The sequence below is a fragment of the Arachis hypogaea genome, chromosome 3 (assembly GCF_003086295.3).
Source record: "Arachis hypogaea cultivar Tifrunner chromosome 3, arahy.Tifrunner.gnm2.J5K5, whole genome shotgun sequence".
NCBI classification, from domain to species: domain Eukaryota; kingdom Viridiplantae; phylum Streptophyta; class Magnoliopsida; order Fabales; family Fabaceae; genus Arachis; species Arachis hypogaea.
Window position 1 is genome coordinate 59,350,587 of NC_092038.1, and position 12,978 is coordinate 59,363,564.

The following is a 12,978-nucleotide window of genomic DNA, read 5'->3' on the forward strand; positions in this document are numbered from 1 at the left end:
GATATTCACTCGTACTTCAATGTAAAGAATGTGATGATAGGTGACACCCATCATCATTCTCAAATTTATGAACGCGTGCTTGACAACCACTTCCGTTCTATCTGAGCTCAACGTAGTCATTGGGCGACAGCTTGAGTGTGTATCTCGTGGGTTTCTAATCCACGAGTCTGACTTGCATCTCCTGACAATAGAGCATTCAAACTCGTGAGATCAGAACCTTCGTGGTGGAGGCTAGAACCAATTGGCAGCATTTTTAAGATCCGGAAAGTCTAAACCTTGTCTGTGGTATTCCGAGTAGGATCTGGGACGGGGTGACTGTGACGAGCTTCAAACTTACGAATATTGGGCACAGTGACAGTGTGCAAAAGGATAGAGAGATCCTATTCCGACACAAGTGAGAACCGACAGATGATTAGCCGTGTAGTAGCTGTGCCTAGTAATTTTCATCCGAGACGAGAGATCCGACAGTTGATTAGCCATACAGAAATCGTACCTGGACCATTTTCACTGAGAGGACGGATGGTAGCCATTGACAATGGTGATCCACCAACATATAGCTTGTCATAGAAGGAGCCATGCGTGTTTGGAGAAGAAAACAGTAGGAAAGCAGAGATTCCGAAGACAGAACATCTCCAGAACCTCAACATGTTCTTCATTACTGAACCACAAGTATCATTCATCTCATGTTATTTACTTTTCATAAACGAAATCATTTTTACCACTAATCTCCTGACTAAGAGTTACAAAATAACTATAGCTTGCTTCAAGCTAGCAATCTCCGTGGGATCGACCCTTACTCACATAAGGTATTACTTGGATGACCCAGTGCACTTGCTGGTTAGTTGTACCGGAGTTGTAAAAAGTGTGATCACAATTCCGTGCACTACACAACTTCTTTCTATAAATATATACCATGCAAATGCAATATATATATTAACTAGAGTAAGGATGCAATAGTAAAAAATACTAACAAATATCTACAAGCAACATAATAAAAGAAAACAAAAAATAAAGTGCAAAGTGTTTGGAAAAGATAATTTACCCCCCGAAATGGCGAATCCTCCCCCACACTTAAGCGGTTGCACGGTCCTCCGTGCACGATCACAATTCGGGGAGAATGGCTATGAGGCTCCACTTTTAGTCGGTGGGTACGGGGGCTCGGGTTGCTGCATTAAAACAATTTAAATAAGAATTGAGGAAAAGTTAGATGTGTGTGGTATGATAAAAGACAATGTGTGTATTCTAAGTGTGCGCACACTTTAGAACAGACACATTGGCCGGTAAAGCGGTATCCACACTATAAAAAAATAGCATACGTTCCTCAACTAGGTAGCCTAGGTTGTAAGTAAAGAATAAGCAAAACTTAGGGCCCAAGCAACCCTAGGAAACCACAAAAGTGAATTGAGTATTTGATATTGGATATTGAAATTGTGCAAGTGAAAGAACAAAATTGGTATAGAATAGCACAATAAACAATAACCACTCCAATAATGAGCAGAAAACTCCTTATTCATCATGAAACATAAGAAAAAAAGCCATATGGTAAAGATACTTGTTACAAAAAGTGACAAGCTTGATAAGAATCAAGTTAAGTCACTCAAACAAATGCAAAGCATTAACAAAGAACAAGTACCGGTCATGTGATGAATTTAATATGAAGATCATGATGGATAAGTAATTTCAACTCAATTCACTTAATTCCATATGCACTTATATAATTTGTCCTAGTGGTACAATTAAAATATGAATATTTAAACTCACTAGGTACTAGTAAATTAATGCAAAGTATAAGTGCATTGGTGGAAACTTCAAGCAACAAGCAACCCAATCAACACCAAACAAATACTTGCAACTTATTCAATTAACAAGCAAGTAAACCAAAATTAATATAACTACTAAAATAAAAATAAGATGCATTGAAAATGAAGTAAAACAAGTAGAGAAACATGGGAAAAGTAAGAGGATGGAGGGGTGCAGGGGGTGGAAGTGTGTTAGGGCTTAATTCAAAGTGCAATGAAAATGTTGCCCAGAAAAGCACCTGTGCGTACGCACAGGTATGTGTGCGTACGCACACTAGGCAAAACAGGGGAGGGTTGCATTCGCACATGTCGTGCGAACGCTCTGGACAGAAGGGGTTGTAAGGAGCGTGCGTACGCACAAGGATGTGCGCTCGCACAGGACACACACACACTCTCTCTTTTTTTAAACTAGGTTGAGGATCATGTGTGTGCATGCACAAAGGGACCGTGTGCACACACAGGAACGAAAAGGGGTAAGGGTTCACGCGCACATACTATGCCAGCACTCCCACCAGAGGGAGTGCAAGAGAGCGTGCGTACGCACAATTGGGTGCGTATGCATAACACGTGCAAAATGAATGACGCGTGCGTACGCACAAAGACGTGCGCACGCACAGGTTGCAAATCAAAGGGAGATGCGCGCGCACAAGACGTGCTCGCGCTCCCAACAGAAGGCATAACAGCTGGTGTGCGTACGCACAGGATGCAAAACATAGAGGTTTTGTGTGCATGCACAATTACATGCGTACGCACAGATGCCCTATTTTTCCAAAAATTTTTCTTCAAAATCTAGGGCACTCTACCTTAGCTCAACCAAAATTCAACCCCATAACATTCAAAAATTCACAAAATCATGATCCATATACAAAACTAACCTATCTACTCAAAAATTAAACTAATCTTAAACTAACTAAGACAAGCAAACATGCAAGAAATCAAGACTATAACAAAGAGAAACGGCAAGAAAGATGTTACTATGGTGAGGTGTCTCCCACCTAGCACTTTGGTTTATAGTCCTAAGTTGGACTTTTTGAGGACACTCTTGATAGGGTGACTTGTGTTTCCACTCCTCCTTGAACCTTCATCCAAGCTTGCACTTTAAAGCTCTTCCAGGATCTCATATTTGAGTTTCCCGTTCTCCTTCTTGCGGATTTTTATGCTCCAAGCTGGATGGACAAGCTCCTAATTGACCCTTGAAGTACCCAGCACTCTCCAGAAACCACTCAATTGTGCTTCACACCATGCTTGAGCTCCAACTCTTGAATTGATTTTCTCGAAAAGCCTTGGATTCTCTTGGCAACCAATACCCATTTCTCCACCATGTACCAACCCAAAAAGGATATTAAGTTGGTAATCCGTCTCCAAGATAGCATATTGATGGGGGCCAATAAAGTTCAATGGTTAAATTGCCACCCACTCAATGTGCTCTTGGAACGGAGTTGCTTCCTTATTAACTTCCTCTTCCCCATCACTCAAGTCATAACAAGGAGGTTGTGAGAAATCTACCTCTATGTCTCTCTCAAACTCAATGGAAAGAGGCTCATTAGGATCATTAAGGGAATTGACCAAGGAGGACAAAAAATCATCAATGATGGAATCCTCATCTTGATCAATCTCCTTCAATTCTCCCTTTCTCTCTTCCGACTCACATACTTCATTCTCTTCCTATAGTTTCAATCCATGCACTAACCCTTCTTCTTTCTCTTGAGGCTCCATGCTCTCCTCTTCACTACAAGCTTTAGTTGATCCTTCGCATTCCTCAGGAGGAATGCCTTGATTGGATGAACGTAGTAGGAGCAAGTGGTTCACCACTTTGGCCGTGGTAGTCGTTAATTGCCCTTGTGTCCTCCGGAGTCCTTCTTGCACTTGGAGAAAGGCTTGAAGGTCTTGATGGTCTTGGGTCAAGGGTGGGAAAGTTTTACATTGGGGTAAAAATTGAGGTTCATGGTTTGGGAGGAAGGTTGTATAAGTGGGAGGTGACTCATGTTGGTAAGTGTTTGGAGGTGGTATGTAAGAATGTTGTTGTTGGTATTGGTGTGGTGTTTGAAAATGTGGTGATTGAGGATTATGTTGAGGGTCTGGGTCATAGGTATATGGTGGTGAAGGTATGTAATCATGGTGAAATCCACCATATCCTTGGTTTGGGTATGCATATTGGGGAGGGTATAGCTCATTGTAGTATAGAGGAGGTTGCTCCTCCCAAAATTGATGCTCCAATCCCATGATGCAATCCAAAATAGAAGTTATCAAACCCTACAAAATGATCACAACCAAACTCCAAACTAAGAGGGTGATAACTCATAAAGAAAATTGAAAATAAAAATTAAAGACATCAATTAACAAAATAAACAAAAATCCTAATTATCAACAAAAGCAAACAAACAACCAAAAGGTATCTATTCACACTATTCACATATTAATAACAACCAAAATATAGCATTCGTGAGGCTAGCTCCCCGGCAACAGCACCAAAATTTTGATAGAGGACCAAAAGCATAGGTTTGGATTTTCACACTAAAAATAGGATTGACGTTGCAAGTATAGTCCAAACCCAACCATTGATCCTAATCAAAATTTTTACCAAGATATTATCACAATTCAATTCAAATTAACCGAGAGTATTTAGACTCCCGGGTCGTTCTCCCTAGGAACTAGTGCCAACAAGTGCATACAATTTTGGTTGTGAGAAAGCAAGGGGGTTTTCAATGATGAAAGCAAACAATTAAGAAATGAAAGAACAAAACAAAATTGTAATTAATAAACTAATAAAAGGAATAAAAGAACTATATATGTAATATGGACAAGTAATGCTATAAAGTGATGGAAAAATGGTTCAAAACATAAATGAAACCTTGACATGGGATGAGTTATGGATATTCTCCTCCTTGCCATAACCACAACTATGATAATAATGATGGATTAATCTCACTATGTCAACCCTTAACATCGAAGGATAGGTTAAGTGAGCATAATTGTTATTAATCCATAAATCCTAGTTAACTTACCAAATTAATTGGTAAAAAACTTGCGTTAGTGGAAATAATAACAACTAACAACCCAAGAATTATCACTAAATATTAGACACTATGGCTCTAGTAATCCATAAACTCATTTTTCCCAAGCCAAGGGGTGAAAATTTCCCCATAATCAAAATTGGCATTTCATCAAACACATAGAGGGCATAATCATAAAACATGGCAAAATTGGAAAATTGATGAAAGCTATGAACCATAAATGATCAAAATCAATAAAGATAACTCAAACAAACATAAAATAAGCACCAAACATCAAATTCAACAACTAGAAATCCGAATTTGCAAAACTATATAAATTGGCAAGAGAAATGAAAACATGAGAAAGTGTAGAACAAATGTAGTAATTAAAAGATAAATTAAAGAAATACTTACAACGAGATAGCAAAATTCCAAAAGCAAAATGTTCATACCCTGGGTCGAGATGACCGACCCGGGATGTTCGACAGACAAAGCGACCGACCTCTTCAGGTCAGGACAACCCGACCTCTTCCCAAAGATCTCGGTCAAGTCCCCACGAAAGCCCAAGGAAGGGCCCAAATAGAGGAACACGTCCCAAATCCTAAGGCGGCCCAAGCCTACAGAGAGAAGGGCGGTTCCCTTAAAGACAAGATGACCTCACTTAAAGATAAAAGATAAGATAAGATAACTAACTTATCTTATCCACAGAAGGCCACATCTCACCATTATAAATACACTGGAGCACCCAGGTATAACTCATACTCTGATTCTACTCAATACCTGCTTAATACCCTTGCTAACTTAGCATCGGAGTCCCTTACAGGTACCCCCCACCCTCCGGGGACGAAGGATCAGCAGTACTTTCAGTACCACAAGTCGGACACACTAGCTCCGGCGACTATATACCAACCAGACACATCGGCTCCGACCAACGCAGACACTAGCCAGCACCAAACCAGGGGGCAACAATAGAAGCCTCATCCAGGAAATACTACATAACCCATCAATATCAGAAGAAGAAAAAATTATAGCCATAACAGGTCGGGATCAAGGATGGATGACCCCCATAATTAATTACCTCAAAACAGAAGCGCTTCCCACAAATGAAAAGGAGGCAAAGCAGTTTAAAAGGGAGGCACAATACTACACTATCATAAACAACACCCTATACAAAAGAAGGATATCAACACCATTGTTAAAATGCGTACCGACCTCCAATACAAAGGAAGTCTTGGAAGAGGTACACAGCGGCATTTGTGGTAATCATCTCGGAGCACGAGCTCTCACTAAAAAAGTACTACGGGCGGGATTCTATTGGCCAACTCTACAAAAGGAAGCTACAGAATTCGTAAAGACATGTCCACCATGTCAGAAGCATGCCAACTTTCACATCGCCCCGCCGGAAAAGCTTATCAGCGTGACCTCACCTTGGCCATTTGCAAAGTGGGGACTCGATCTTCTCGGACCCTTTCCCCAGGGATCGGGACAAGTCATGTTCCTCATAGTAGGGGTAGACTACTTTACAAAATGGATCGAGGTAGAACCCCTAGCTAACGCCACCACTCAAAGAAGTCAGAAATTCCTATATAGGAACATCATTACAAGGTTTGGGGTTCCATACTCCATCACCAGGGATAATGGCACCCAATTCACAGATGCAGGCTTCAGAAAACTAGTAGCCAACTTGAATATAAAACATCAGTTCACCTCCGTCAAACATTCCCAAGCCAATGGACAAGCCGAAGCGGCCAACAAAGTCATATTGGCCAGGCTGAAACGGAGACTACAAAAAGCAAAGAGAGCTTGGGCCGAGGAACTCCCACAAGTCCTATGGGCGTATCGGACGACCCCCCATTCTACCATGAACGAATCACCATTCCGACTAGCATACGGAGTCGAGGCAATGATTCCAATAGAGGTCAAAGAAGGATCTCCTCGAGTAGTCCACTACAATGAGCAAACAAATTCTCAACTCCAAAGAGAAGAGCTCGACCTACTTCCAGAAATCCAAGAAAGAGCTCGGATTAGAGAAGAGGCATTAAAGCAACGAATGGCTTCCAGGTATAATCAGAGGGTAGTGCCAAGAGATTTCGCAGAGAACGATCTCATCTTAATCCGAAATGATATTGGAACAACTCGACCCAGAGAAGGAAAGCTGGCAGCTAATTAGAAAGGACCCTACCGAGTCACAGAAGTACTTGGGAAGGGCTACTACAGACTGTCCGAACTCGAGGGATGAGAACTCCCCAGATCATGGCACGCCTGTAACCTGAGAAGGTGCTATAGTTAGATAAAGGACTCATCGCAAGACGCACTCTTTTTCCTGAAAAGGTTTTTTAATGAGGCGTCAGGATTGAGATTTAATCCGACTTAAGGGTATAAAAAACTCCCACCTATATATATTTGCATTTTCTTTAAATAAAATACATTTCAGACATTCTACAAGTACTCAAGACGTATTAATCTGAAGCATTCATCGTCCGATTATAAAGCAACGGATCGAACAGAAAAAGTGAAGAGCAAATTCACTACACGATCTCGATAGGAATGATCGACCGACAAAGGTGAAAACGCGATTCACCTAAAGGTCGATTAAACCAGGACAGAAACTATCATCTACAAATCGGCAAAGATGAACACAGAATAATGCAAGAAGTTATCGAAAGTGATCCCAAAAAAGAACCTAACGAGGTCTTATGGATTACTATATAATAACTTAAAAAGACTGGCCGACACTAAAAAGTCGGACCAAGTCAACCCAAGTTATCAGCGAATCCCTGGAAAGAGGTCTGGCCAACCCTATTAAAGAGGAATTGCTATAACTTAGAAGAGATTGACCTAACGAAGTCGGTTTCCTACAAAACGAGTTGTAAAAGTAATCCCTGAAAGAGACCTAACAAAGGTCTAAGAAAAAGGATTACAAAAACAACTTAGAAGAGATCGACCTAACGAAGTCGGTCTCCTACAAAGACAAGTTGTAAAAGTAATCCCTGAAAAAGACCTAACAAAGGTCCAAGAGAAAGGATTACAAAAATAACTTAGAAGAGATTGACCTAACGAAGTTGGTCTCCTACAAAGATAAGTTATAAAAGTAATCCCTTAAAAAGACCTGACAAAGGTTCAGGAAAGAGGATTACAAAAATAACTTAGAAGGGGACCATCACAAAGAAATCGGTTATAAGGCGCTAAAAACACAAAACAAAAGCGAGGAAACCGAAAAACAAGTTGGACCCCCACAAGTCACGACCTCAAAAGGATCCAAGCTACAAACAAAAATACGAAAGCAATCTAAAGAGGCCAAGCAGCAAGATTCCGACAGACATCCTGCTAGAGCACAATGAAAGCATAGTATGATAAAGCTTCAAAGAGGCCATCGAAATCAGCCTCAGAGAAACCGTTTTATTTTCAAAATAAAGTCACTAAAAATAGCAACTAGAGTATCGACAAGTCAATAAAACATCATCCACAAAGATAAGTTCAAAAGCCCACAAACCGGGCTATTTACACAAATAGGCAGAAAAAGATCAGCTAAAATCAGGAGTCTTCTCAACAGCATCAGTACGGGGAGAAGGAGGGCGAGTCTGAAGGGGCACAGCATCTATGGTTCCATCATCCCGGTTCAGAATTTGGCAATCCGGATCAGATGTAACGGGAGGAACAGAGGAGGTCGACACCTTAAGAAGAGGCACTGGGGGAGGATCAGTCTCATCATCATCCTGGTCATCAGAGACAATCTTACCATCCCTCACAACATTGTCCAGGCTGATGAGAGTCAAGTCGGCATCAGGAGCAACAACCCGGAACTGCTCCATCAGGTTCTCGGAGGCAGCAGTTACGCTACCCACAAGGTGACCCTGAAGCTCACCATAATTAACCCGAGCAGTTTCCAAATCCTCCTGAAGATGCATCACTTCCCTATAAGCCGAGACATAGCTATCCGTATGTTTCAATGCCATATCCTCGGCCAGCTTCAAAGAAGCAACTAAGGCAATAGAACTGGCCTTCTCACCCTCCAGCTCCTTCTCCACCTTCGCCAACTTCACCTCCAACTCCTCCTTCAGACCCTTGATTCGATCAAATTCCGATTTGGCCTGTTCCATGAAGGATTTTTTGGCATGAATCGGAATCCCCTGAACTGTTTGGAATATAGCCGCACCCATATGAGCCATCTTCACACTACTTTTGGTGATAAAATCCAGATGCTGAAGCAGAGAAACATCGTCCATAGAAAGCCCACCATAGGGGGCAATTTGCTGGTCAACAAACTCAATAGCATCAAAATCCGAGGCATCCAAGTTGAAGGGATCGGATGGTTTTTGCTTCTTACTAGGAGGGGCACCAGAAGCCGCAGCAGAAGATTGTGGAGGATCGACCAGACGAACCCGAAGAATAGGAATTGCTTTCCTCGGCCCGGGAGAACTAGGTATAGGAGGTTTAACTGGAACCTGAGAAGATCCCTCTCTGGCTGCCTTGGCCGAAATGTTTAAAGCAGCAGTTGCCTTCTTCGCCTTCTTGTAGGCCTTCATAGAATCATTATTCTTTGACATCTCTGAAAAACACAAAATCAACCACAAAAGACAAGTTACAACATAGGAGAAGAAAAGCTTGGAAGCAAGTATAAAATAAATCAGACAGTACCCAAAGCAGCTCGAACCAAAGATAGATCACTAAAAAATCTCTTTGTATCCAAATGGGGAGGCTTCCCCCACAAATCTTCAAGAACAACTACAAAGGCCCGCTCAACCTCACTAAGCATTTCCCATGTGTAACATGGCACTCTTACATTCTTTTGCCACTCTAGAGGAAAAGCAGGCTCATCATTTTCATCAAGAAAAAAGGTGCGGGCCCCCTCAACAGCTCGAACTTTAAAGAAGTAGTTCTTGAAGTCCTTAAAGGACTCATCATACATCGCAAACACTTTATGGCCCTGGGCGGACCGGAAAGAAACCCAAGAAGCTTTCTTTTTTGAAGAACCGCTAGGCTTGGTGGAAACAAACAAGTAAAGAAAAAGAGTTTGGGAAGGTGTTACATCTAGTTCACGACAAAGAAGTTGGAAAATTTTAATAAAACCCCAGGAATTTGGGTGAAGCTAGGATGGAGCAATGTTACACGACCACAACAGGTCGGTTTCAAAAGCAGTAAAAGGAAAAGAAACGTTCAACTGACTAAAAAAGTATTCATAAGCATAAAAGAAGGGACGCTCTCCCTCAACAGAAGTCAGAAAGCAAACTCTCTCGTCAGAATCAGGGGCAACAAGCTCGTAATCCTCCTCACGGGCATTGTTACCACAAATCCTATGGCGCTTCCTCAGTTCTGTGCAAAACTCAACATCCACAACAGAAACACACAACAAAACAAGGGAGTCCAGCCAATCGGACATCCCCTCGGGAACTCTGGACGACATCTCTACAATATTATTGCGAGAAGACATGAGGCCAACTAATCCTACAAGTAAGAAAAGAAAATGAGGTTAATACAAACATCTCGGACAAAGGAGAAAACAACTCAGTCAATACTTCTCAGGCAATGAAAAGCAGGAAAAGGAAAACCCCAAGACTCAAATGAAAGTCCTGGGGCATCCTTTGGAGGCAGTAACAAGGATAGGTTTCCAGAAAAATAGTGTGAAGTTTGCATCCCAGCATTTCTCAAAAAGAATCCAAAACAGCAAACACTTTTCAGTAAAAACACAAGAAAATCATTACAGCAAAAAGCACGCCAAGCAGAGACCATTAAAAGATGCAACCTTTTTAAAGAGCAGACAAAAGCAACCTTCAAATAAACAAGGAACAGACACAGACAAGCAGTACCAAGAACAGAAACAACAAAAACATGCAAAGCCCTAGAGGCACCCAACAAAGGCGAAGAGGATCATGCAGAAGATAGAGAAACTCTCAGAAAGCACATTTCAACAAATCTAGGGCTCAAGAATAACAGAAAGATCCAAATTTTTTCAAAACGAGAGGATCAAAACTGAAACCTCATCACAAAACCACAATCCAAGAGTAAGCATGAAATGGGACTAACCTGGAGACAGAAGAAACTTCGAAAAAGGGGCAGAAATGAAAGTTGCCTAGGAAACGGCCGAGCGACGCCACTAAACGGCAGAAAGCAGAAAATGCAAGCGAAAGATAGAGAGCGAAGAGAGAAGAAGAAAAAGTTACGAAGAGGTTAGAAGGAAAATAAAAGGAGAGAAACCGTTTTCTGGGTTTTTCAAAATCAAAGTAAAGAGCCCAGGGGAAACGGGGCAATTAATGCTCAAAATTAAAGAAAGCATTAAAACCTCGCACGTTCCCGAAAAAGCGCCGATATAAAGCGCGCGTGTTTTAGAGGAAACGTTCTACATTCAAAAACAGCTACAAAGGAATCGACAAAATGCTTGAGTTCGGCTTCACCAAAAAAGGACCGAAGTCAAAGACTCGACCTCAAAAAAGAAGACCGAGCTCAAGCAGGGGCATTGTTCATACCCTGGGTCGAGATGACCGACCCTGGATGTTCGACAGACAAAGCGACCGACCTCTTCAGGTCAGGACAACCCGACCTCTTCCCAAAGATCTCGATCAAGTCCCCATGAAAGCCCAAGGAAGGGCCCAAATAGAGGAACACGTCCCAAATCCTAAAGCGGCCCAAGCCTACAGAGAGAAGGGCGGTTTCCTTAAAGATAAGATGACCTCACTTAAAGATAAAAGATAAGATAAGATAACTAACTTATCTTATCCACAGAAGGCCACATCTCACTATTATAAATACACTGGAGCACCCAGGTATAACTCATACTCTGATTCTACTCAATACCTGCTTAATACCCTTGCTAACTTAAGCATCGGAGTCCCTTGCAGGTACCCCCCACCCTCTGGGGACGAAGGATCAGCAGCACTTTCAGTACCACAAGTCGGACAGACTAGCTCAGGCGACTATATACCCACCAGACACATCGGCTCCGACCAACGCAGAAGATCTCGACCGAGATCAACCTATAGTTTCAGGTAACCCCCGGAACACAAAACTTGAATTACAAAATGCTATAAACCCTAACTAAAACCCTAAGAGAGAATTTCCTAATCTACGCTACTCCTACTCCTACTATGTGTTTTTCCTATTCTAAGTTGGCTCCTCTCATATGTGTTGACATGCCCTTAATATAGCCTCTCAAATTAGCCTTTAGCACTTGAGAAATGGGCTTAGAAACCCCCAAAAATCGCGAGCCATGTGACTTTTTAATGGAGGCACGCGCTGGTACCTGTGCGTACGCACAAAGGGTTGTGTGCACGCACGCATGCTGATTCTCTTTTTGTGCGTACGCATGCATGGCTGTGCTCTTCTCCTTTGTTTTTTTCATGCTTTCTCCAAATTGCATGCTCCTCTTCCATTCCCACCAAGCCATTCCTACCTCATTCATCTGAAATCACTCACAAATAACATCAAGGTATCGAATGGAAGGTATCTGGAGTAAAATTAGTCAAAATAAGCACAAAAGAGCATGTTTTCATAACTAAGCACAATTTAGGGAGAAAATACAAAAGCATGCTATTTGGATGAATAAATGTGGATTTATGTGATGAAATCCACTCAAATCAAACCAAAATATATCGTCAAATACGAATTCATCAATAGATTACAGGAAACACTAAAAGAAATGTAAATTTCATGTCATCCTTAAGCACAACCATGCATAATCACTGCCTTTAATTACTACAAGTCAGGAACTGCAACAAAAAATTATCCAATACAGCAATACTTGTGCTGGGAATATTTACACTGACCCCTGCCACTTGTATAGGTGTTTACCAAAAAATAATTGCATTCCCGACTACCTGTTGAAGTCCTTGGGTGCCGAATTAGAAGGCAAAAAATACATTTCACATTATCTTTTTCTGATAGGGTTTTCACACAGCGAAGGGCATGATCAAAATAAAGGAAATATCGACATGTTCATGATCAAAATAAAGGGAATATCGGCATGTTCGGACCTTAGAGCTGTATTTGAGGAATTGGAACAAAGTTCCTCCAATACTCCAACGCAGCATTGATGATCTTCTCCCGATGTCATTGTGATATCTGAGCTACATGTCGACAGCTAGGCATATGCGGCTGTAGGCGATTACTTTCTATAGATGTTGGTGTCACACAGTTAGTGTATTGTCACAGCGATATACAACAGATTTAGTGTGACATTGGTTTACCTCAAC